The sequence below is a fragment of the Dromaius novaehollandiae genome, chromosome W (genome assembly GCF_036370855.1).
Source record: "Dromaius novaehollandiae isolate bDroNov1 chromosome W, bDroNov1.hap1, whole genome shotgun sequence".
Classification (NCBI taxonomy): Eukaryota; Metazoa; Chordata; class Aves; order Casuariiformes; family Dromaiidae; genus Dromaius; species Dromaius novaehollandiae.
This window is the reverse complement of record NC_088130.1, coordinates 29,277,644-29,302,478: the sequence shown is the minus strand read 5'-3', so window position 1 is coordinate 29,302,478 and position 24,835 is coordinate 29,277,644. Positions and strand designations below refer to the sequence as shown.

Genomic DNA, 24,835 nt, shown 5'->3' with positions numbered 1-24,835 from the left:
GTTCAGGTGTGCTGCGGCGGCCCGGGAAACAGCTGGGAGAGCTCTGTGGCACCCGGGGTGGGAGAGGGACGTTTTGCCAGTGTTTGGGGCAGGTTTGAGGGAGCGCTGTGAGCGGGGCAGGCGCTGCCTGTGGTGCGCACGCGTCTCCGCAAGACGGCCGAGCCCTCAGCCCAGCTGATTTTAGTCAAAGGCCTGAGCTTTGGGGCCCCTCGCTGGCAGTGGCTGCAAAGAAAGGCCCCATTCCTCCCCCGGCATATGCATGGAAACACCCTGCAGCCCCACCACAGCGTTTGCCCTACACACGCGTGCCCTGCCCCAGGTCAGCACGGCTGCTGCGGGGCCTACAGCCACGCAGGTGAGCCCCCGCTGCGGAAGCGCAGCCGCTGGCGAGCGCTGAGGCGAGGGGCGCGCGGCTGAGGCCAGGGGTGTGCAGCCGAGGCGAGGGGCGCACGGCCAAGGTGAGGGGGTGCACGGCCAAGGTGAGGGGTGCACGGCTGAGGCAAGGGGTGGGCGGCCAAGGTGAGGGGGTGCACGGCCAAGGCGAGGGGTGCACGGCCAAGGCGAGGGGTGGGCGGCCAAGGTGAGGGGGTGCACGGCCAAGGTGAGGGGTGCACGGCCGAGGCAAGGGGTGCACGGCCAAGGTGAGGGGGTGCACGGCCAAGGCGAGGGGTGCACGGCCAAGGCGAGGGGTGGGCGGCCAAGGTGAGGGGGTGCACGGCCAAGGCGAGGGGTGGGCGGCCAAGGTGAGGGGGTGCACGGCCAAGGTGAGGGGTGCACGGCCGAGGCAAGGGGTGCACGGCCAAGGTGAGGGGGTGCACGGCCAAGGCGAGGGGTGCACGGCCAAGGCGAGGGGTGGGCGGCCAAGGTGAGGGGGGTGCACGGCCAAGGCGAGGGGTGGGCGGCCAAGGCGAGGGGTGGGCGGCCAAGGTGAGGGGGTGCACGGCCAAGGCGAGGGGTGCACGGCCGAGGCGAGGGGTGCACAGCCGAGGCGAGGGGGTGCATGGCCAAGGTGAGGGGTGCACGGCCGAGACAGGTGAGCAGCAACGGTGCAGCAGATGCTGCAATGTGGCCCCGCAGCGCCCGGTGAGGGCCACCGGAGTTGGCGCGTGCACGTCGGCTGGCTGCAGCGCCTCACCGCAGCAGCTTGCTGCCTGCTCCCTGCAAAAAGGGGCAGCTGGGGCTCTTGGATGGTTTTTGTGCCCAGAGTCAGTTTTGGATCACATGGACCACAGAGGCAAAAACGTGATGCAGGTAACTGATGTCCCACATAGTCCAGACTGGACATTTTCTCCACGGCAGTGTCAATACTTATGATTCAAGGATCATTACAAGGAAGAGGACATGTATGAAAGCCTATGTGCATTTCTTAAAAATGACCATGCTGGCATTGTTGGGTTTTTTTTTAAAGTTATGGTCAGTCTGTAATGCCTTTTTTCTTTTTTCTTTTTTTTTAAGCCTTACGAAGTTGATGCTACATGCATGCTATGGCCACTATTGCTGATGCAATAGAGTCGGTCACCTCTGCATATTTAGGAAGCCTCTTTGAATCATCCTGTGTTTAAAATCAGCCTTGACAAATTTTGGTCTCTAGGAAGTTATTATATGAAAAGATGTATATAGTAAGGAGTCTTTCACATTTATTATTAACAAAAAACATGTTCTTTGCAGTATTCGAGAGTCAGTGTCAGTTGTGCTGTAGTTTGATCAATGACCCTAATCCACTGATCCTTATGTCTTTATTAAAATGTGGCATGTTGCTGTGAAGATTAAAAAGCATTGCCCAAGGTCAAGCAGTCCTTATTTCAGCAGTTACAGGTTCTAAAATGACTGCCTGCAATCCTTTCAGATTTTCCAGAAGCTTTAAGAGCTTTTCCTGTGTAGCAAATTTAAATAACACTAACAACAGGATTGGGATTTTTAGGTTTCTTTTTAATCACCTTTCATAGCTCTTTTAGAAATGATTCATTTACTTCCCAAAGCCACAGGTTAAAAAAAAAAGAATCAATCAAGCAGTGCTCTAATTCTATTAACTGTTTCTCACCATTAAATACGTATATACTTATGTATATACATAGCTAATGTGTTTATATTATGTATATACAGTGTGTATATACACACACGTACTATGTATGTATACATGTATAAATAAAATTGCTTTCTGACCCCAGAGCCAGCTCTAGTCCAAATCCACAGCAGTGTGTTGTCTTTCCTACGGTTAGATCGGTGGCCATTCGGATCAGTAAGTGGTGGTGCCTTGTGTGCATGGTCGCTTATTTTATGATCCAGCCAAAGTCAGCAGGCCAAACTCAATCCCTGTGCAAATTCACTTAGTGGGATAAACAGTCAAGGCATATGGAACTGCACTCATTTGCATCTCATGACTGGAAGGCTTCAGGGGCAGAACCACATCTGGTGTTAACTGCTAGATGGCCACTTCTGTTTTTGAAAACTGATGCTATGTTTCTGTTCTGTGCGAAAATGAAACTAATACACATTATAAGCCTTACAAATACAGATGTTGCTTCTTTCCCCAACAAAACTGCTTTTAAGAGAGGAGTGTATCAGCAGTCTCTAAACCTAACTTACACAGGCTAGAAGAATGGTCGCTTAAGTCAGCTTCCTTTACCAGAGGCTGCAAATGAAGTGTATCATATTTACCATGCATATAAACCCACAGTCTCCTCCTGGAATTACTAAAAATGGCATCAAGCACCCAAGCTGACCCAGGCTCTCAGGAGTCTTGAAAGAGAAGTACATGGCCACAATTGGCCGGCAGCTGTCATTTCCCAGCTCCAGAGCTGGTAGTTAGGTTATCACAATAGCTATTGTTTAGCAGACAACAATTCCAAAGGAATCGCCTTTTACATCACCACATATTTCTGAAATAAGCTCAGAAGTCACGTAAAGAACAGGTGCAAAGATACAGTAAAGGAGCCCTTCCCTTACAATAAGGAAACGGAGACATCATGGCTACCCTTAGAGCTTGCATATTTATTGAACAAATCCTACTAAAATAGCTAAAATACATTGGGTACTTGTAGTGCATTATTAAAGATCACATTGTTACAAAAGCCTGCGTTTTCAGCAGTACACAACTGCAACTATACATAAATGCCACAACTGCTGAATATTATTTCTTGCTCTATATACAGCACAGTAGGCATAGCTAATCTATTGGAAAATAAAATGTACAGGAAAAGGGATACAGAAGGTGGGGAAAGGAAAGAAATCTAGGAAGTGCAGTGCATGCATTGGTATTTAACAGTCAGAAGCTAAAACAGTTCAGAACAAGGCCTGCCCTGTAAAAGGAAGAGCTAAAAGACAGAGTTATATAAAAAATTAAGGTGGGCTTTCAGACTGTGTCTAACACAACAACATTCCATGAGTAGATGATACTGTTTAGTTTTGTGTTTTGTATTGTTTTGTATTGTTAATTCTCTGGGAGCAAAAACAAAAATGTAAAATCCACATGTTGACAGTATTGTGAAAATGTACTCTTTCCCCTTTAGGAGGTCTCCTTCTAGAAATGTATTTTATTGTTCTGACTATATCCCCTATTTTATGGATGTGAAGAGGACACTAAAACTTCTCCCTTCTTTCAAAAAATCTTTAAAAAAAAGGCAAAATCGAAGAGATTTTGAAAGATTGGTGGAAAATTATTGCTCGTCTTTCTCCAAGTTAGGTGGATAGGAATCAGAAAGGAGATTTTAAGTAAATTACAGTTTTGTGATTGCTCCCACTATAACTGCATGTTTGTGAGTGGACCCTGATAGGGAATCAGTTCCTCACTTTACACTATAAGTAGTTACTCACCTACAGCACTGAATAAGAAAGCCACACTGAAGACACAAGTAAACAAGTCAGTCCAGTCTAAAGAACAACATTCAGAAAAACAAAGTACCAACACCTTCTCAGAACATGGAAATAAAAAATAACTCCATCAGAGCTACCTTGCCAAGGAGCATATTTAAAGTCCAAAATAGCACCATTCATCAGTGTCTCAAATCCCGTGGCAGCATCACAATCACTTACCACAAGGAAACCATGAGTTTCATACTACTTCTATACATCAAAAGAGTACATGGATAAAATATAGAGATATACAGACAATTGATGAAAATAAACTACTAGGCTTGTTACATCTAAATGAAAAAAAAGGGGGACTCTCAGCCTCTGCAAGAAGCAGTTAGGGATGGTGGAAATGGAGAGAGAGCAATTAACCAGTTGCATGTGAGCAGTGGAGTTTGAGTAGTGGAAGACATTGCTGTGGTAGAACCAGGCCTGAAGGCCCACCTGTAATGTTTGTAAACATGGATTCACAGTGTGAAATTCTGAGAGCTTTCGCTTGAGTCAGAATGTTAAAAACTATTTTTATGGTACACATTTGTCCACTGTTATTCTCTAAAGCAAGGCTCAGAGTCCCATAGTTTCTTCTTACACTTGATGATATACACAGAAACAATTCCCGATATATGACACCATGACCTCATCAAACCCATACACCATATGTAATACAAATGGAGGAATTATGATTAAAAAGAGTAGAGGTAATCGATTTTGGTGAAATGGTGTCCATAGCCATTTACTGGAGTCAGGAACGCCACTTCAGCCTCACTTTTCTTCTTGCGATTTACTTCCTTTGAGATAGGAAGATATCCCTGCAGAGAAGAAAAACAGTATTAGCTATGCTTCTACAAAGACTGCTTGATGGGGTCCACCCTCCCTTTTCCCATCCTAAAGTTTTTAGAGTTCTCTAACTGTAGTTTAGAAGTAAACACCTACCAAACATGGCTCAATCAACTGTAAATACTAATGCCACAGGGAGGAAAAGATTGTTTAAAAACTAAGCAAGCCCAAGCACATCTGAGGAAATGTCTTTACTCTGAGTTGAACAAGTGTGCCCCGGCAGCCGAAGCACAAAGGCGTTGAGACAAGCCCTCCACTCCTGCTGAAGCTGGGGCGTTTGGCCATGTGCAGCAGCTGGGGCAGCCCCAACCAGCCTAGTGAAGTGGGGTGGGGTGAAGCTTTCGAGTGACAACCCTTTCCACAGCTCGCCATCCGCTGTTCCTCAAAGGGCTTTTTTCTTGCGACCACCATACCGAGCAGTTTCTCTGCAGGCCAAATTTTCCAACTCCTTGACCGCCTGGGCTCATTCCAGGAAAACATTTCATCCTGGAGAAGCAGGGTGAGTGCGGCCGCTTCACACACAGCGGTGGGGGAGAGGCTGGGGGCTTCCTGAGCTCAGCCCCTCCACAAGGGCTGGCACAGCACAGCCCAAAACCTGTGCCTGTGCACGTTGCTTTGCAGCTGCTTTGGCATACCAGGAGGGCTGATAACTCACAACTACCTGTCCTGCACACACGAGGCATAAAAATGCAGGCACAGCATCTCCGGATCGATGATGCAGAGCTCACGGCCACAAATCTAAAGATGGCACTGAGCCCCTTTTAAAAATGCAACTCAGTACTGACACAGGTAACCAAACCATTAATGGGATACTCTACCAGTGAATTCCTTTGCTTGCTTTTTTTAAATCTCAAGCTCCTTTTTATGGCTCCACTTGGCCTCTAACATGGAAAGGATCTCTTAGATTTGAAAGTCCATCTCATTATTACAGAGGACCTTTCAGAGCTTAGGCCTCTCATCTTTTAAATGCCTTACACCTTAAGCAGCTAGCATACACTAATAAGTGACTTTCCTCTAAAACATCACTGATTCTTTTCCTACTGGTACTCTAAATGTACTGTATTGTATTATCATGGTCTCTGGACAAGTAAAGAAATGGTGTCACGTTAGCCAGCTATCTCAGCTTAAACATTGCCACCACCGGCTTAAGTCTATGCCAATTTAGGAAAGCACTTTAATATACATTTCACGTTAAGCATCAATAGGAGGACTAAAGGCTAACCATGTGCTTAAATACTTTGGTGATGATATGTTACAATGGAATCTTAAACAAACCACTGTTTTTAACTAGTAATATATTGTAAGTGATTGGAAAAAAATCTGTTTTTTGTGTTTAAGAGATCAGAATTGTAAAGATGATTTATGGGCTTTACTACTTAGGGTATGTTCATCAAACAGAAAGATTACTTCTTTTCGAAGTTTTTCTGACAGGAAAGCTGTGAATTTCTGAATTAAGAAATAAACTCACAGCAGTCATACAACTACCAAGAAAGTGCAATTTTTAGGGTCTTTCCCTCCATAGGCTCTTCTGAGGCAGGATTTTTTACGGAGTGCCCCTATTAGCTACATTTACTTGTGCTGAGAATGCGGCCATGCCATCACTTTCCCACTGTCTGTGCCACAGCTTATAGATGAAGTTCTGCTTTCCAGTACGTGAACTGCCGCTTCTGCACTGCCCACGGGCAATAGCAGTTCTCAGGCTGAACACAGAGCCGAAATCCGTTCCTGGGGGCAAACTGTGCCCTCTCCTTGAGGGGCACTAGAAAGAGAGAAACCCAGCAGAGCCGTCTGTGAGGGCACATGCAGCAGGGCTCTGCGACTCGGGGGCAGGCCTGGGAGTGGAAACGTACCTCATCTCTGCTAGAGCCAAACTGGGAATTTTGCCCGAGACAGAATTTCAGAATGAAGAAATAGTTTAAATTTTAGTGACTGCACAAACATGTTCCTTCACAGGACTCCAGAAAATTCCATCCTTGCCGTAATATTTTTGCTTTTTTGTTGACTAAATTCGCTACTTGTGTATCATTACAGGATATGTGGGGAAAACGAGAAACTTACACATGCAAACAGGCACACCGCACAGACCAAAGAGCTGGGCAAATTTCCAGCAGCATTGTGTTGGGCAGTTCCTTTTCAGCTGTGAAAACAATCTCAGGCCTGAAATCCTGCCATACAATCATAAGATAAAAAGTCCCATATGACCCTTCTAGGTCTGGAAATAAGTTGTCTTTAATAAATATATCCTTTTATACTTGTTGGTTGCATGAGAAAGAAAAGGTCTTTTATCTGAAATTAAGAGTTTAAAAAAAATCTATTCATTTAATTTTACTCTTTCTTTAGTTCAACCTGTTTAGGAATTAGCAATGAGTTCATAAAACTGTTGAACTGAAGGACTGAGCACTTCCTGCAGTCTTCTTCAGCAGTTTACCCTGACTAATTTTATAAGCCTGATGAAGAATATTAGATTCCAAAGACACTCAGTTTCTGCTAAGGCTGATATTCTGCTGGAAGCTGGACTCTGGGCAACTCATATTCAAGTTGCTTTTGAAACTCAATTATGAAAGAAAATTTGGAGCTAGTTCTAAAAATTGGTCCTCCTATGCATATGCCAAATATCTTTTGAAGAATTACATAAAAGCTAGAACAAATGCATGGAACTTGCAAAGCAGGAATCTAATCACTGTAAAGAAAAAAGTATAATATTTTTCTGACCAGTTCAGAAACCATGATCGCTTTTGATATACTTTTTTTTAAGCTATGTATAACACTAAAACATGGCTATTCATAAATGCAATGTAATGCAGTATTGTTGTTAACTAAGCTGCACATAGTTCACAGCTTTATTCCTGTGTTCCAGGAGCAACTTTGTGTAACGATGAATGATAAGTTAGGAAACACTGCTAACTTAAAAAGTGTGAATAAAAATCATCGAGTTAACACACAGCTGATCCATAAAATTAGCAGTTTCATTTAATATAAGTGGGACCATATATAGCACATTCATCTTAATCTAGCATTGCTATCAGCCTATTTAGCTGAACTTTTGAAATATTTTGAACGTCAGGAATGGCAGTACTGCCATATATATGCTAATTTAAAAATAGGCACGATCACACATGAGTCTGCAAATCTGATGCACACAAATGCAGCCCAGCTATGAATTTCAGAACCTCCTTTACAAAGAAAAAGTGTGGAAAATATAGTCCTATCCAGATGGAATAGCAGAGTTTTGTTAACAGAGATCTGCAGCCTAGATAGTAATTGAAATTTAATCAAAACAGTTTTCGATGTACTCTCTCCTTAGCTTACCTGCCAATTTTTTTGCCAGATTTGGAGTAATTAATGAAAGAGAGTGGGACTGAAACACCCATGTTCTGTGGTTCTGAGTAGCTGCTTTATTTTCCTGTTCAAATTTCATATCCAATTTGGGTTTTATGAAATCAGTAACGGTGATAAAACAAAGTATTAGCAGACTTGTCTGATATGCCACATCTTCCGCATTTATGTTAACAGGGTACTTATTCCTTGTCAAATTCAAATGAAGACTGCCATCTTTGTATACTTTAACTCAAGATAGGTAAAACACAAGCACAAAACTTAAAAGAAAATGAGAAAAAAAAACAAGGGAAAAAGGCATGGAAAAACCTCTTCCCTCTTCCTGTATTATCATTGACTATTTTTCTCTATATTGCCAAGTGAAAATTGCCAAAGTCAAACATTCAAAATCAGATGTCAAGCTTGCAAAATCATGAGACAGGCTTAAGAAACATGAGCTTTTGAGAATTAGTATGTTTTCTTTCTGGTATGTAAGCCAGCAAGAGTCCATGTTTTCTGCAGCCCTGAAGGCTAGAAACATAATTTTAAAATGAAAGCTGAAATCCTCACTTAACTGCTTGGCTTAAGGAGTCGAGGCTTTAGAAAAACAGAATACCATGAGACTCGTGATGAAATCATGAGAGCTGGCTACTCTCTTGAAGCAGTCATAAAATCAAATCTAAGGACCTTTCACAGTGCTTTTTACAGAAAATTTTCATCTTAGTAGACTGTTTGTTAGATGAAAGAAATTACATAAATAACTTTACCTTTGGAAATCCCCCATCCCCTCGGCTGGTTGGAAAGAGTTCCTGGCTAACCCAAATCGTTAACCTTGGTTGATAAACCTGTAGTGACATAAATATATACAATTTCTTACTAACAGAGAGATTCATTAAATGCAATCAAATGGTGTTCATGTGACAGCCCACATTACTAAAACTAAAAGTCTAACGTCAGTCAAGTTTGGCCCAGAGCCCTAGAGCTGTGGTTTATGCTCAGTGCACATTTTTTGAGTGCCCATGACAATAAGATCTGTCCTGAGAGTATTTCAGCTATACTGTAGATGGCACACCGTGTTTCGCAGCCTTTCTTAAAGAGCATACGATGTAGATAATATGGCTTTAAGACTCTCTTCAAGAAATTCTGTAATGTGGCAGGACTTACACATATAAACCGACGTCAGTTACTGTTGAACTTCCTTAGGGTTTTGTGAGACCACGTACATGCCCGCTCTCTTCTGCCTCCAACCCATTAGACAACATCCCTTGCAAAGGACATTAGAGACAACTGTCTTACTGAGGAGGAGGAAAAATGAGGATGAGCAGCTCCCACAATGCACTCTTGAACTACACCTGTGCCCAGCACCACTAGCAGCCATAACTCACTGGCGAAAGCCTGTTTAATGAAGATTATTACCTTTGCTGACGCCTGCAGAAGGCGATGGGAACGCACCTTTGATAATCCTTTCACAACTGCGGACAGGAACATAGCACTTTCCGAGGTCACTGAGCACAGCTACAGTCCTCTGTTAGTACCCCGGTTTTTTGACATTAAAGGAATTCCAACACATTATTAAGGACATACGGTAAAGCAGCTGGCAGCAGGGTTTAATGGTTAAGATACTGACCTATGGCTCAACCGTGGCAAAATCTGCTATGCAGCCGTGGGAGAGATGATTTGGGCTGACTCATTCTACCTGACACCAAGGAAAGAGCCCACTTCTCCTTAGCCCACTCCGCAGGGCAGGAAGGGGGTCACCCCTGGGGGGACGGTCACGATCCAAAGCAGCCACTGACAGCGGGGGGAACCCAGAGCGCCTAAACACCGGGCACCTCGGTCAGGGTGAACCTGCGCTGCAGCCTCCCGCGCTTGGGTCCTCGGCTGCAGGAGGCGGTGACAGCCGTTCTCCAGCTCGCTCTCGTTGAACACTGCCAAGTGCTCAGGTACCAGTGTTGTAGATTGCGCTGAAGATCTTAAACTTATTTTCCTAATTCTACCTACTGGGCCTTTGGTCAGTGAATTAAACTCTTTCTGCATAGTTTTGAGCTGGACTCCTTTATCACACCCTTCAAACTCCTTTGCACTTTGGGGCTCAGGATTTACCTAGTCACTTAAATTCCTGGTGCATTGGCTTTGTGCACCTGCTTGCCACTGTATCTACATTGAAACCAGAGAAATGGTTTCATTTTTGTGGACTTGCATGTTGACTATTAGTAGTCACAGCTGGACTAGATACAGCTTGAAGAAATTATTGGAGAATCCTTTAAATCATCTAAGAAAAATCCTGAACTCTACTGTACAGTAGGAAATATAGAAATTTAAAATACAGAGTCTAAGGCAGTGCCTATTCCAATAAATTCTTCTATGATTTTTCCATAGTACAAAATGCAGTGCTGTGTACTGATTAAAACATCCCATCTTTCTTTTTTTCTTTTTTCGCTTACTATGGGATCTCAGACAAGCCAGTTAAGGTCTCTGGGTATGTCTGACAGTGATATCTAATATACAGTACAGGGTGCTCTGTGGACTCATCAGTTAATGTTCACATTGAGACACACAAACGAAGGATACCAAGTAACCCCTAAGCTCTCCTGTTGTTATCTTTAACCACTGATTACCTGTCTTGCAACTATGCCTTGATTTTGTTGTGTAGCCATAACCTTTGTATGAAAACCCATGATGTGAACCAGCAATAGTGGTTCAGCTCTACTGCAGAACATACTCAAATTGCCAAGTACACAAAAATGCATATTTTCCTGTACAGGCAAGGCATAAGTAACAGAATACAGTATTACTTTTTATGGTGTACATCAGTTTCTGTATCTTCCATGCAGTCTGAGGTGGATTCTAGTCTACAGACCTTGTCATCTCGAAGTATTAATAGTTTAGCAGGAATAAAATAAACATTTGCATTTAAGTAATGAAAAGGAGCATTCATCTAAACTTACATTCACAACAACTTGGAGGGACTACGGTTTGAGGGTGAGCTTTTGGGGTGGGGGAGAAGAGCTCTAAACTGTAAGAAAAACTAACAACTATGCTGCAGGGTAAAAAAAGAAAACAAAAAATCACAAAACCCCCAAACTATCTTCCACATTAATTTCCTTTGTGGACAAAATATTTAGTGATGTCCTACTTTCTTATTACTTTCTTCAGAAACACCTGCTGTGGCCACCACTGGTAGATAATAATCACACGGACGTACTCCACACGTAGCAACTGCAGTGCTATAACCGTGTCGGCGTGGAGAACCTGGCAGCCAAAGCACTGTCACCACCTGCCTTTCGTGCAAAGCTGAAGGGCCAGGGCATTGCGGCTCAGGTCCTCGCTAAACAGAGGAAGATTCTGGAGCGGAAAAAAGATGCCAGCATAGAAAAGTCCGCTTGGGACATACTAGTACACAAGGAAAAATAAGAAAAAGACATGTCTGGCCATGCTACCGCCTCTGTAAAATGTGACTTAGATGTTTAGATACGCTGGTTACTAGGGTGCTATAAATACACAGCAAGAGCTGTTAGTGGCTCCAAACAACTGATATTAATGTTTCAAGATGAGCTATAGGTAGAGCAGAAGTGCACAGAACTGCTCCGTTACAGCAGAGGATGTAAGGTGTGCGGCATCCCAGCTGTCAGCATCAAGCAAACACTTCTAAACGCTTTCATTGATACACACCATGTCTTCATTTCTTAGTACTTCCTGTGTGATTAGTATGGGAGTACAGGCTTGACTTACACAATGAAAATATTAGGATTCATGACAGAATTACTGAACTTTAGAATGGACTGAAAACTCAAGTTCCTGCAAGTCTAGATAATGTGTCAGAGCAGTAGGTTGACTCAAAGCAGTAGGCTGACTCAAACTGATAGCCTCACTGTTTGATAATCATTAGTGAAAAAAAACAAGCTAGTAAACTTCAGCCATAAAGCTGCCAGAGTGGATGACCCCTGAACATCTGACTAACAACATTACGCGCCTTGGAAGTGTTATTTTCTGGCACAACACGATTCACTCCCACATTGCTAAATTGAGGGAAAAAAACCCCACTGACCTGGGAAGTGCTGTGTGAGACAGCGTCCTGCTACAACAAACCAGTTCTCCCTGAGAAATTGAGGCCAACTTCCAACAGAGTACTACAAGCTGTAAAGCAGATGGTTTTAAAGTTTTTTAGCCTCCATTTTCTTAAAAATCTATAAAATATAAAAATTAAGACTACAAATCAGGAAAAGCACAGTGGTGTAAAATAAATGCTCAATCTATTTACCAGTTATTACAGCATCAGGACTGCAATGCTATTTACTGCTACCTTGTTTAAAACAGAAGGATTTCTGAGAGTAGACTCTTCTTTTCTCCTCTGCTCAACAAACTGAGAACCCTCTTTTTACTGCTGCACTGGCTCTGTCTAACCAGCACTCCAAAACACGAGCACCTGGTCTTCCATTTTTAGCCCCTGGTCCTCTTATATATAAAGCTCCTTGCTCCTTACGAGCAATAGGAAGGGAGCACAAAATTTTGTCTGCCTTCAAAGCAGATACACGAAACAATTTTAAAAGAGTTGGACTAAATCTACAGTATCAGTCACAGCAAGATGCTAGAGTAAGTTTCTTGCTACCTGGTCCTAATTCCTACACATGAAGAGCATCTTTCAAACACAGATATATGCACCTGGAGAAAAAGCAGACTTAAGACATCTCAAAGATATGGTTTTAGCACAATGAGCACACTCCTGTTAAGCATTCCTGAGCCTTTTATATTTACAAAACAAGTAAGGAAAGCCTCCAGAGATGCTTTTTCTATCTTTTTTTTCTTTCCATATGGGCGATGACTGAATTCCTGTTCCTCACATCTCACTCAGACACGGAGGAGTTCAGCTCCACTGCGGCCTGGAATTCTGACCCACAACTTGACGAAGAAAACCAACTGCTCCAAGCATGATGGAAACCACCTTTTGACAAGTTTCAGATAACTTCTTTATCATGTAAACTAACTCTGGGGAAAAAAAGAAGTCCTCTAGAAATTCCTAATTCCAAAGAGGTCACCAACTCTAACAATTCTTCACTGAAGCATGAATGGCCATGTGCTGAGGAACGGAGGGGTAAAATGTGCCGTATAAGTGTTGAAGAGAAGGAAGGACAGTGGCAGCCCACCTCTCTCAGGGCACATTTTTCCACTCTGCAGCCCAGTAAAACTTCCCTGATGCAGTCCCACGGACTGATTCTGCAGCAGCACATAACGCAGACCAGACAAGCTGTCCTTGCACCATGCTGCCCCAGGGACAGACCATATAGCTGGAACCAAACAGCGCTCCTCATTTCCACACCTACATTCCTTTGAAATAGTTTAGGGATTTTTTCATCACCGTTGTTCTACGTTGCAATGATGTAAATCAATGACATTAAAGCTCCTAGAGGAAAAATTGTAATTATTTCCATTTTGGCTGATCCCAGCATCACTGAAAGTGTCTGGCAGATTTTTTTTTCTCAGTTGGGTTGTTTCCTATTGCATTTTCTTTTGCAAAAATATAACATAGTTCCTGCTAATTGGAAACAGTTATTTCTGTGCAGTATCTGAAGTTTCTTAGTTATCAGCTGGTTTGAGCTGCAGTGGCTTTTCCCAGCACATTCCACCATCCACTTCTCAATCCCCCCAATGCCTCCTACTATGGTAAAAAGTTGTGTTTAAAACTGATGGCCCACTGTCGCCATCCAGATGCATAAAAAAAGTCTTCACTAAAAATCTTGTTGCGGTGCTACTTGAATATCAGATAAATCATTCTGTTAAAAAAACTAATTCATTTTAAAGAAAACTGAAAGAAAAGCTTGTGCTAGGATCAATGCATGTTTTATCATTAACTTCAGTGGAAGAGGTAAGCTAGCGCTCCCATCTGCAGTAGTTTATTTTTAACAGTGAGGGGAACATTATGAAAGCATATGATATTAACGTCCACCATGTTCCAAACCTAGTGCGCAAGATTTAATACATATAGCAACTGTCAACTGAATGGTTGCTGCTTGTCAGAGTTTAGTTGGATGGTAGTCTGCTATCAATCAGCTTTGCCTTCTGAATCTTCTGGAGAGGGAAACGCCAGTGTAACATCAAGAGTGCTCATCATTACTCCTTATTTCAAAGACTGACTGAAGTTTTCATGAATCTTTATTATATTTAAGAAGCTGTAGTCACAATTAAATAGGATGCTGCTGTCTTGATAGGATGGTTCAGAAACAGGCTCAGTGTAGAAGCTTTCCATATTGAACTATCAGAAACCACAAGTCTCCCAAGTTAAAATGCAAACTTAATTAAGCACTTAGAAGCATCGGGAATGACTGGCTTAACAGGTGTGAGGTCTCTCAACTTGGTGAACTCGACTGCCTCTTTTGTCTGGCTCTGCATCACAAGTTTGAGCCTCCTGTGTCTCTGTCTTCACATTTTCAATATACTGCAGGTATTTCTAGCAATGCTGCTTTCCAGATCAGTGCCATAAACATTCAAGAATCAGCGAAAAGAATCATTTAGCATTTGGTTACTTCCACGCAGCAGGCAGATGGAGATACATGTTTGAGAGAACGGATGAACAATTATACAATTGTTCTCTTCCTTACTGGGCCTGTTCCAGCTAGCCTACCTTTTTGGCTAGGCTTTTCCTGCCGCTACAGGAAGAACTGATACATGACAGAGTATTGGCAGGACAACTGCACACCTGAACTTCCCTTTGCCTTCTGTGCATCAGCATCCTTTGCTGGCTCTGCTTTTTCATGGGCAAGATATTATTCCTCCCCATCTGATGACTCAAGCTCACAACCACAGAGAGTTGAAAAAGCCTAAATGAGTCAAGTAAGCTTTTTCTTGCATTCCCCTCTCCACGCTCTAGATGAATTAGCAAGCTTATTCATTAGGGTTCTTTGCAGTCCTTGTTCATCACTTCTCCACTTTCTATCACTTTCACAGAATAGGATGTCATCTGCTCCTTCCTTATTCAACATCGGGAAGTGACCTTGGAAGTAATTTTCTAGGTTTCAAGTACAAAACTTCTCATATAAAACCATCTTCATCCACAATTTCTTTTACCCTTCCTAAAGCTTGTATTTTCCAGGTGACACTGAAGTATCTGCTACCTTGTGGTCTCCTGCATTGGCTCATCTACTTCAGTTTCTTCAAAGAACTCACTCTTATTTTCATCCACAATATAATTTACTATTTTCATCTTTTATGTATGTATTTACACCTTTCTACAACATGTAGAAGCAACATCTGAGTGGCTGTACAAAATTTACTGGAGCATCACACTCCTTAAAAGGAAAAGAATCACAAATATTTTTCTGGAATAAGCAGAGGAAATAAATGTATATTATACAGAAATTTCCATTAACCAGTAAAACAACTGTAAACTACTTTATTCTACCAAAAACTTTCAGTGCATGAACTCTGAAACTATAAAGCATTGCAGAAATTGAAATAACTAAACAAGCCCTCCAGAAAAACGAACTCAAAAACCTACGCAACCCAACACCATTTTGTCTTAATTTTGCTTGCCTGTTTACTACAGTGGTAGCTTTTGTTATATTACTTAAGGTATTAACATGCAGACACACAAAACCAACTATAGCAGCCCTGAAAATCAGAACAGGATCTGAGTTTTCAGGCAAGTGCTTGCGAGTTCATCATGGACTCTTCAAGCACAGTTAGGTAGTGAAATGTTTAATTAGTAGCTACTTGCATCTACACTTGACAGTAGCTGCAGAAGCAGATGCAAGTCTCTGTTAGATGAACACACAGTATGGCAGCAAAATTCAGGACCAAAGGTTGCATGCTCAGCTTCTCAGGTAGCTTTGACCAAACACTGGCCAAATACTGCAAGGGGAAGACCAGCAAGAACAGCGGCCACTAGGGGAATCCTGAAGGAAGAATAGGAAGAGAGAGAGCGCAGAAGGACGCGACTCCTGCATGCTCTCCCAACTCCCTATTTCCAGTTCTGGGGGACACAAAAAATACACACCAAGCTGAATCCCGAAGCATGCTTCATTTTTTTAGAATTCCTATAAATTTTCTAAATGAGTGGCCTGCGTACTGCAACTTACAGAAGAATTAATATACCACTTCGGACTAATTTTTTTTTAAGATTTTGCTTAAATTTCTTGCACATACCAGAGATGTGACTAGAAATCCACACTGATGTTCTCCAAGCGGTGGCAAGCGCACTGCCTCTGCTGACCTCTTTCCTGTGAAGCCCGGCAATGAAAGTCTTACCCCTCGCAGGATACCGACCTCTTGCCCAACCAGCGTATTTCAGGCTAATATTGAAGGCCCCACTGGTGTTCTCGGAAATGAGACAAAACCATATTGTACAGACAGCACTTACCTCATTAAAAGAGATGCAATGGCCACAGCTGATGATACTGTAGCAGGTGCTTGAAAGCACTATGGTACCTTTACCTGCACAGTCACCCTATCACCTGCATCTACCATCATTTAATGTTTACTGCTTTACCGTTACTCCAGATATGAAAACATAATCTAAACTGTACCATATATATTATGTATGTTGTAAATAATAAAATACATATGGGTTCTGGGATTTATCTAATCAGTAGACATGCGGTAAAACAACTTTGCTTGACAAGTTTTTTGTTTTGTTTTCTCTTCTTCTTTATTTAATTACTTAGCTGAGAAATTAACAGTAAGAAAATGTACCCACATTTCCACAGGATTTTCTTCTGCTAACAGCAATAGAGTTATTTAAACTCACGCCCTTTCATGCTGGAAGATTCATCACTGATATATTCTTGTCAAAATAAAGAAGGAAGATTTGTTCCTCTCCAACTTAATCTTTTTGAGTAGCTGTACGATGGCAATGTGTGCTTTCTGAACATGAATGTTTTAAGAATTCAAGAGTTCTTTCTGGTAATGTGCATATTAAGCCAATGCTTACACTACCTTCAGAGAGAATATACAAAATTTCTTTGAACTTTTTTTTGAACATACTACCACAAAGGTATGCTCTGCAAGTAGATAGACAAGAAGGTTAGTGTTAACAGAATTAATCCAGAAACACTTCTGCTTGCAGGATGAAAAAAATGTTGCATATTTTGAGGGTTGATGCTTTTTTTAAATTCAGTATTTACAGAAGGAAACATCAGTAACCCTCACAGGAACGTCTACATAGGGCCTCATTCAGTAGTGCTACAGTGAATTTGCCAGACCAGCAGCCTAAACTGAACTTCATGTAACACTCAAACAATGATTCATAGTATCATTCCACATTAAACATTTGAAAAGAACATTTTTGCACCTTTCCAGATTGCACCCTCAACCAATATGGTTTAATGAGGTATCAGAGTGAATAAATCTTTGAAATAAAAACAAAATACAAATATTTAAAAATATTTTTATTAAAATTTCCTGTCCCAGTCAATGATACCGTCTAACTGAACTATTTTATTAACTTGTTCTGGGGCTGCTAGAGGTAGTCTCTCTCCTCTCTCTTTAGCCATACACACAATGATCAGAGCTCAGCTGTGGGGCAGCAGTATGATGATGCAAAAAAATTTCTGTTCATTGGTGAGGGCTTTTGCTCCCGACCCTTAAAAAGCAAAGTGTCATAACCGTGTAATATTACAGGTGGTATGTGAATTTTTTTTTGATTTCCCTATATTTCAGCCTTAGTAAAGACTTGTCCTGGAAAAAGACAAAGGATCACTTGACCTTCCAATCCACTTGTCCACACTGTCCTGTTCAGATGCAGTACACTGGTGCCTGGTTCTAAAATTTTAGTAGCCTGAGTGTGGATGTTTGTGACTATGTAGACACACACACCTACATATAGTTCTTTTGTTTTTAAATGTACGTATGAATTGTACCACAGAAGTAACCACAGTATCTGCTTTGCACAAAAAATGATTTTTTTTAACTCCACTTTGAATTGTTCTAGCTGTAATCAAGTAAATGTGCTTTGTCTGCACAACTGAACAGCTGAATTAGCAAAAGTATTAAAAAGGCTGTGCTTTTATTTTTGCTTATTTATTTTGTAAGCTGGAAAGGCCTTAACTCTTCCTCAGTTTTCAGTAAGCTGGTAGTGTAGGATAAATTTCCTCAAATGTATCCTTCATATACAATGCATAAGCATACTAAAGAAGCACAATACCCATTCAGACAGCCAAAATTGCTTAACTGTCATCCCTCTCAGTAACTTTTCTTGAACAAATTCTGCCCCTGGCTACACACAAACAGAACCAGATCCAATTTATTCCTACAGCTTTATAAAATTCTGAACTACCACAAAGGAGAATTCAAGTCCAGCTGCAGGCACAGGAAACAAGGTAGTGTAAGTTTTCTCATGCCAGAACCAGGAGTCACACTTGTCCAGTGTGTATCTAGCATTAGGCTGGACTCAATGCCTCATCCTCACATCTCTTTCCTCCTATTCCTCAGAGCATACAAAAGCACATAATAATGTCTGCTTCTGTCAGACAAATCCCAGTCTCCAGTTTCCACAGATTATCCTAAAGCTATGAACAGTTGTTCTAACAAAAATAAAGTCATTTTATGAACACAGAAAATTACACAAAGTGTAAACCTATCTGCAGATCACCTGCTGGAAAAACATTCTTAATGGGCAAGTCAGTCTGAAATCTTAAATATAAACTCTCTCATATGCATATTAACCTAACTTAAATAATGTTATACTTTTCCCTATAAACTGCAAAAAAGAAATGGGATGGCCATTTTTTCCCTTCATCCAAATGTAGGCTGTCATTTCTTTCTGACTTAATGAAAAAAACCTTCCCCCAGTTGTTTTTCCTCTCCAAGAGGCCACTATCCCATTTTTCCTTCTTTTTTTTTCCCCAAGCAAGACAGTAAAATGCAGAGAACGCAAGTTATAAAACAGCCTCAAAACTGATCCAGTTGGGACAAGGATATACTACAGGAACTGTTCAGCCCACTGAACTCCCTTTGGGGTCTTTTGCTCTGGGATGATGTAGCTGTACGGCATGACACCTCTGCAGTTCCACAGCGCTAGTGTTTTAGAAGAGAGCCATCAAATTACAGCAAGTCAGAAGAAAAATAATAAGCTACTCCAGAATATTTTTGGTTTCTTTATTTTCAGGTAGGCCAAAATTAAATTATAAAGGATGTAACTGTTTACTGATACACGCTTTTATTAGTTATTGATAAACCTGCCATTTAAATTCGTTAGCACCAGCACTGCAAACTCTTGGTACTGAACTTGAAGTCCAGAAATGAACTGTAGTGGAAACAACAGGGGTAAAAAGACACACCTGAGTGCTTTTAAAAGCAAACAGACGACTTTGTGAATAAAAGGCCTGTTTGATTTCTTTCTTTAAGAAGTGTTACCTTACAAAAAAATTGCATTTTCTGTTTTTGCTAAAAGTTTTCTTTGGAGGTCACAGAAAACTGGACTTACGAGACTTCCTTACTCTATTTCTTCTCACAAAAGCCTTTATTTCAATGACTGGATTACACAGGCTAAATACATTTTAAACACAATTACAGCACTTTTTTTTTTTTTTTTAATTAGAACCCATATCTTTTCCTAATTAGTAGTGAAATCTAGCTTCATATGTTATGACATGCAGCATTTTCCAGGAAGGAGGTGTACTGAATTTCCAGTATTTCAAATAAAAGTAATACTTTAAAAAAAAAAAAATCATCACAAGCCTTTTTACACTGCAAAGAAATATGAAAGGTTCTTTCTTCCTTCAGGGGTCACTTTGTAAGCAAATAAATTTTACACAAGTAAGGACAGATCCTTAAATGTCAGGTCTTCTTGTATAAGAAGGCTTAAAATATCCATGAATTAAAATTATCATAAGAAAACAAAGTAGACTCTTTTGCCTTTTATTTCTCTATATTACTATGATTTAAATACTATACAGCTCCGAGAAAGATTCATTAACCAGGTATGAGCAAATCATAATTCCAAGTCTAGGGAAAGGAGAAGCAGCATTGAGAACTAACCTTCTAAGGAGTTTGTTTTTACTTGCAAGAACTTCTAAGAGACACTTTAAGGAATAAGAACATTAAGAAACTGAGGAGTTAAAACAGTGGAGTTAAACCAAGAATTAATTTGTTCTCATTCAACAAGCTTATTCTAACCACTCTTAATTTTACTGTAAGCTTAACTAAATCATTAATATACCTTCAGTTTAGCAAAGCAATAAACAGTACAATTTTTTCCCCCCTTTTTTAAAGTTTAGTTCAGCCTGGTGAAATGTAACAGCTAAATTCTCCCCAACCTGAGTGAAAGTGGAATAGAGCCCCTTGCATATGCTGGTATATTAAAAACAAAGTAAACACTTTGACAATTATGGATTTTAGTGTAGAAAGTGTCAATTATGTAAATATGTAAAGAAGAATTTTTCCTGCAAATTAGAATGGCTAAGGAGAGACTCAGAATAAACACAAGAACTATGCCAAAGACAAGTGTGTCCACTCCTGCAAGGAAAGTATGTCAGTGGTCTGACTTCATTACATCCAGTGTTATTGTGCCAAAAGTAAAGGGGGGGGTGGGGGCAGGAGGAAGGGAAGGGTGGTGGTAGGGGATGAAGTTCTGCCAAGTCTTACATCTTAAGCCAGCCTGTAAGCTGGGGCAAAATCTAGTCTTTCTTAGATTGAAATTCTGAGCAACAACCAAAAAAAAAAAAAAAAAGAAAAGAAAAGGAATTAAGGATTTTCAGAACAAATACAAAACTTTTCAAAACAGCAAGTAAGATTTTTATTTATCTTACACTGCAGAACTAACAACAGAAAAAATAAACAGATGGGTAATCACATTTGATTCGCTGCATTTGGACAGTTCTAAGTTGTATTATGTTCTGGCCTACAAGCTGGCTTTACAAAAACTGATTTCACTGACTACTAGGGGAACCTTGCTAGATTTATAGAACCATCTGCTGGTAAAAATCAATGGCTATTTTATGCCTAACGAAACTTAAAATAATCCTTTGTTCCATAGATAGTCATATATTGCACATAACAGCCTGCATACTATCTCAAAATGTGGGCTGATTGTCACCTTGGTGTTGGTAGGAAAACAGTTGCCTCCTTATCCAATATTCCACAGTTGTGTGAACAGAATGTATTTTAACATGATTTCTATTCACAGCTTAAATGAATCATTTCCCTTTTAATTCCCCACCCCCAGCTATTCATTTATATACAGATGAGCAAAGCATTTTGATAAAAGTGGGCTCCAGAATAGACTAAAACTCCAGAATATGCAAATTTATTTCTGCAGATAGGAATGATATAAAACAAGGAGCCAAACAGAGAAAAGGTTTCATGAGAGATTACATATTTTCTTACTTCTAAACATTCTTTGCTTCCCCCCCGTCAAAACAACTCCAAAGACGCAGACAAGTATAAAATAATTTATGCAATTACTTTAACCCCACCTTTATAAGAGTATGTCCTTGAGAGCCTCTCACTTTGGAAAATATTTTGTGCCAATGCACTCCCTATGCAAAGCTACTTTGAATTAGCTATTGCTTCCAGTACAAATTAGCAGATTTTTGACTATGAAAGTGGTATGATGTAGCACCCAATGTATTTCACATTTATGTGAATACATGTATTCAGACAGTTCAGTAATCTGCATCTTCAGTCGAAAATGCTATATGTTTACATATATATTCAAATCTAATTCTGCCTGTTTTACGTACCCTTTAGGTAAAAATTATTTTCTTTGTCCTGCTGACTCTGAGACACATGACCTTTCTCAGAGAATACCATATTTAGAGCCTGTTTAGCATAATATGCTTCATCCTTAAAATTAGGTACATCAACAATAGTATCTCATGTTATGACAAATGAGCTATAAACCAGTAAAAATATAAACACAATTAGTAGTGAAGGAAATGGATAACTGTTGCAATACTGTTCAAAAAATACACTCCAACTAAGTGCTTGTAAGTTCAGTTAGGCTGAGGCCTAGCCTTTTTTTCTGAAAGAGATCCCAACCACAAAGAAAGGACAGCATTCTGGAAAATTTACTAAATACTACAAAAAAAAAAAATTAGTTTGCATTTTATGTACTTCCCTCACAGAACAACATTAAATCTGTTTCATATACTAAGTGCAATGACCTATTTCTTTTTTGGGGAGGGAAGGAGGAGGGAGAAGTGGAATTATTGGATACTGCTTTGTCTATATGTATTCCTGTGTGTGTTATGATGAGTAGTTTTCATAATATTCTAAACACTTTTTGTTTCAATTAAATAAGCCTTACTGCAGAAAGAGGGATTTCAGGTTTTTTATTCAAAGAAAAATGAAAAGTCAAAGATCCAACATCCAGAGGTTCTCAGAGTACATCAATCATTGTATGGCAAATCCCCATAACCTCAAAAAAGTATGTCTAATATAGGTCATATTTATAAATGGCTGTTGGGGATGGGGAAAGAAGGCTTGCAATTATATTTTAAAAATTACTAATTCTTTGCTAAAGCAACTAATTCTTACCATTTTTAGATTCTGTTAAGTCTTGGGATTGCAGTTTCTCTCAAGTAGCACAAGGAGAACAATCTGAAAATAATTTAAAAAAAGGAAAAAAAAAAAAAGAAAAGAATCCTGTAAGTCCAACTGTCGCAACATTTAAAAGGCTTTTTGCCAGCGTAATAGTGAATGAGCCAAGCATAAGCTTCAGTGGTTAAGATTAAAGTCATGCAAATTATTCTAACCACATGTACGCTTATATATCATGCTTCTCTGCACTTCAGTGGTCTGTAGGCTTAAATATAGGACAAAGGAATCCCTGGTACCTGGATTTGCAAAGCCCTACGCTATTCTTAGCACTTGGTACATCTCTGAAGAGCACTATACTTAATGGTTAACACACTTAATCAGCCAAGAGGACAAAAATCCACCATCCTATGCTTACTGTAAAGGTGGTCCATTGTTCCTGAGCATACTACAATGTGTATTTTTTTTTGCAATCGAGAAACAAGTATAACAGTGTCAGGCTTTCACAATGCAATGGCCCAGAGAGTGGGTATTTTTGGAAATGGCACTGCATTACATAACCTCCAGCTTTCTCTCTCCCTCTATTCCACACACACACATGCACACACACCCCTATTTTAAATAGGGAGAAAAAAAAGAGTAGGTGCCATCTCATTTAAATGCTACCTTAAATTACTACTCTCTTAATTGACTGTATTTGTAGCATACCTCCTTTATCAGTTTTCATCTGGTGACAAAAATTAAAGTTCTCTTCTACTGATTATATATTTCTTACTTATGGTGTGTATGTATGAAATGTAATTAGGTATGAGTCATATGTTTACACACAAACACATACATACATGCTGGATATAAAATTGCAAACTCATATACCTATCGATGTACATAGACACATTTGGAAGAAAGCACATCACTAAACGGACACCAAAATACATCTCGTTTCTTTTGTTTTCTTTCAAAAGAACCACCCCAAATTTAACTGCTGCACATGCAAAAATGCAGAAGGCTGTTGCAAGAATGACTGCTTTCTAAAAATAAACCCCAGCAGCCTGAGAGGAATCCAGTGTCAGGGCGGAGAAGAGGGAGATTCGTTTTACAAGGGAGAAGAAAAGGGACGAAAAACCAATCCGAGCGCCTTGCATGCATGCTAAAAAAGCAAAGTGCATTAAGTTCAAAAATGCATTTTGGTGTCTTTGGAGTGCAAAAGCAAAAAATAAAAAAATCAAGCCAGTTTTAGAAAACCACTTCACATCTCCCCTTGAACGTGTGCAGAAAAATCCCCAGCCTAGAAATCCAGCCTTAAAGCATAAAGACAAAGAGTTAAATATATATACTGCACGTTTCCCATCTTCTGTAAGAAAGCCTGCTTGGAAACGTGCACCGAGAGGGGGGAAGGCAAGCTGCAGCAAAGTCCAGCTAAGGGCAAAAAGAAACGAAAAGAAACAAAGAGAGAGAGAGAGAATTAATAATAAAAAAAAAATCTGTGGATTGGAATTGCATATACTTACAGACAAAAGCCCCCGCTCCCTGCTCACTTTCTGTCCTTTCTACATGATCTGAAACACAAATGTGGATTAAAAAAGGGCAGCATGCTACAGAAGGGAATTTATAGTTGGGGGAGTGGAGAGAGGGTAGGGGGTGTGGGGAAGAATGACTGCACCTCTTCCAAAGTGCAGCCTTGGAGAAAAAAGAAAAAAGGGGTGGGGGTGGCTGGGGGAAAGTCTCTCTCTCGGGCTGGGGTTTGGTTGCCAGCGCTGCTTATATTGAACAATGAGCTAATTCTGATGGCAGCTGGCCGCCCGCCAGCGCTCCCCCTCCCCGCCCGGCCCTCCTTACACACGCGCGCTCCCCCCGCCCCCCGCCGGCCTCCCCCCGCCCGCCGCCGCAGCGCCAGACTGCTTAGTCGGCAAGAATCCGCAGCCCCGCGTCCCCCCGCTGCCCGCCCGCCCGCCCGCCGCGGCCGCGCTGCGCCGGCGCCGGGCGCGGGCCGGGGGCGCTCGGCGGGGAGCGGCGGGCGGCCGTTGGCGCCCCCGCCCGCGCGGCCGTTGGTGTCCCCGCGCGCGGGGCCCGGCGCTCCCCACACGGCAGCGCCGCGCGCGCTTGGGCGGCGGCCAGGCGCGGAGCGGGGCCAAGGCGCTGCACAGCCGCGGCGCCGTGCCAGCGGCGCGGAGCGGAGCGGGGCGGCGCGGCGCGGCACGGCACGGGGGGAGGGAGCAGCCACGTACTGTAATAATAACCCTGCAGCAGCGGCAGCAAAGGGCATCTGAGGAGAAGGGGAGGGAGACGGAGGCAGCGGCAGCCGCCTGGCCTCGCCTCGCCGCTGCCTGTCTGAGAGCAGAGAAAATGGTGGGCGGGGAGGAGGGGG

At 41.5% G+C, this 24,835-nt stretch overlaps 2 long non-coding RNA genes across 4 annotated transcripts in view; one reads left to right on the top strand and one right to left on the bottom strand.

Annotated features, from left to right (window-relative positions):
• LOC135324380 (uncharacterized) overlaps positions 1-11,584 on the top strand; it is a 41,697-nt gene extending 30,113 nt beyond the window's left edge. Inside the window, exon 3 of the long non-coding RNA XR_010385723.1 lies at positions 11,158-11,584. This is a non-coding gene — a long non-coding RNA (uncharacterized LOC135324380). The remainder of the gene's footprint in view (positions 1-11,157) is intronic.
• On the bottom strand, positions 4,493-24,285 carry LOC112995252 (uncharacterized). 3 transcript variants are annotated; one of them, XR_010385722.1, is made up of 5 exons: positions 24,131-24,285; positions 23,979-24,026; positions 22,471-22,533; positions 8,769-8,846; positions 4,567-6,851 (listed from the first exon to the last, which is right to left on the bottom strand). It is a non-coding gene; the product is annotated as an uncharacterized LOC112995252 (long non-coding RNA). The 3 variants fall into 3 exon arrangements; XR_010385720.1 differs by lacking the exon at positions 24,131-24,285 and having other exon boundaries at positions 23,979-24,124; XR_010385721.1 differs by lacking the exons at positions 8,769-8,846; positions 24,131-24,285 and having other exon boundaries at positions 4,493-4,658; positions 23,979-24,124.
• Between the last annotated feature and the right edge of the window lie 550 nt (positions 24,286-24,835).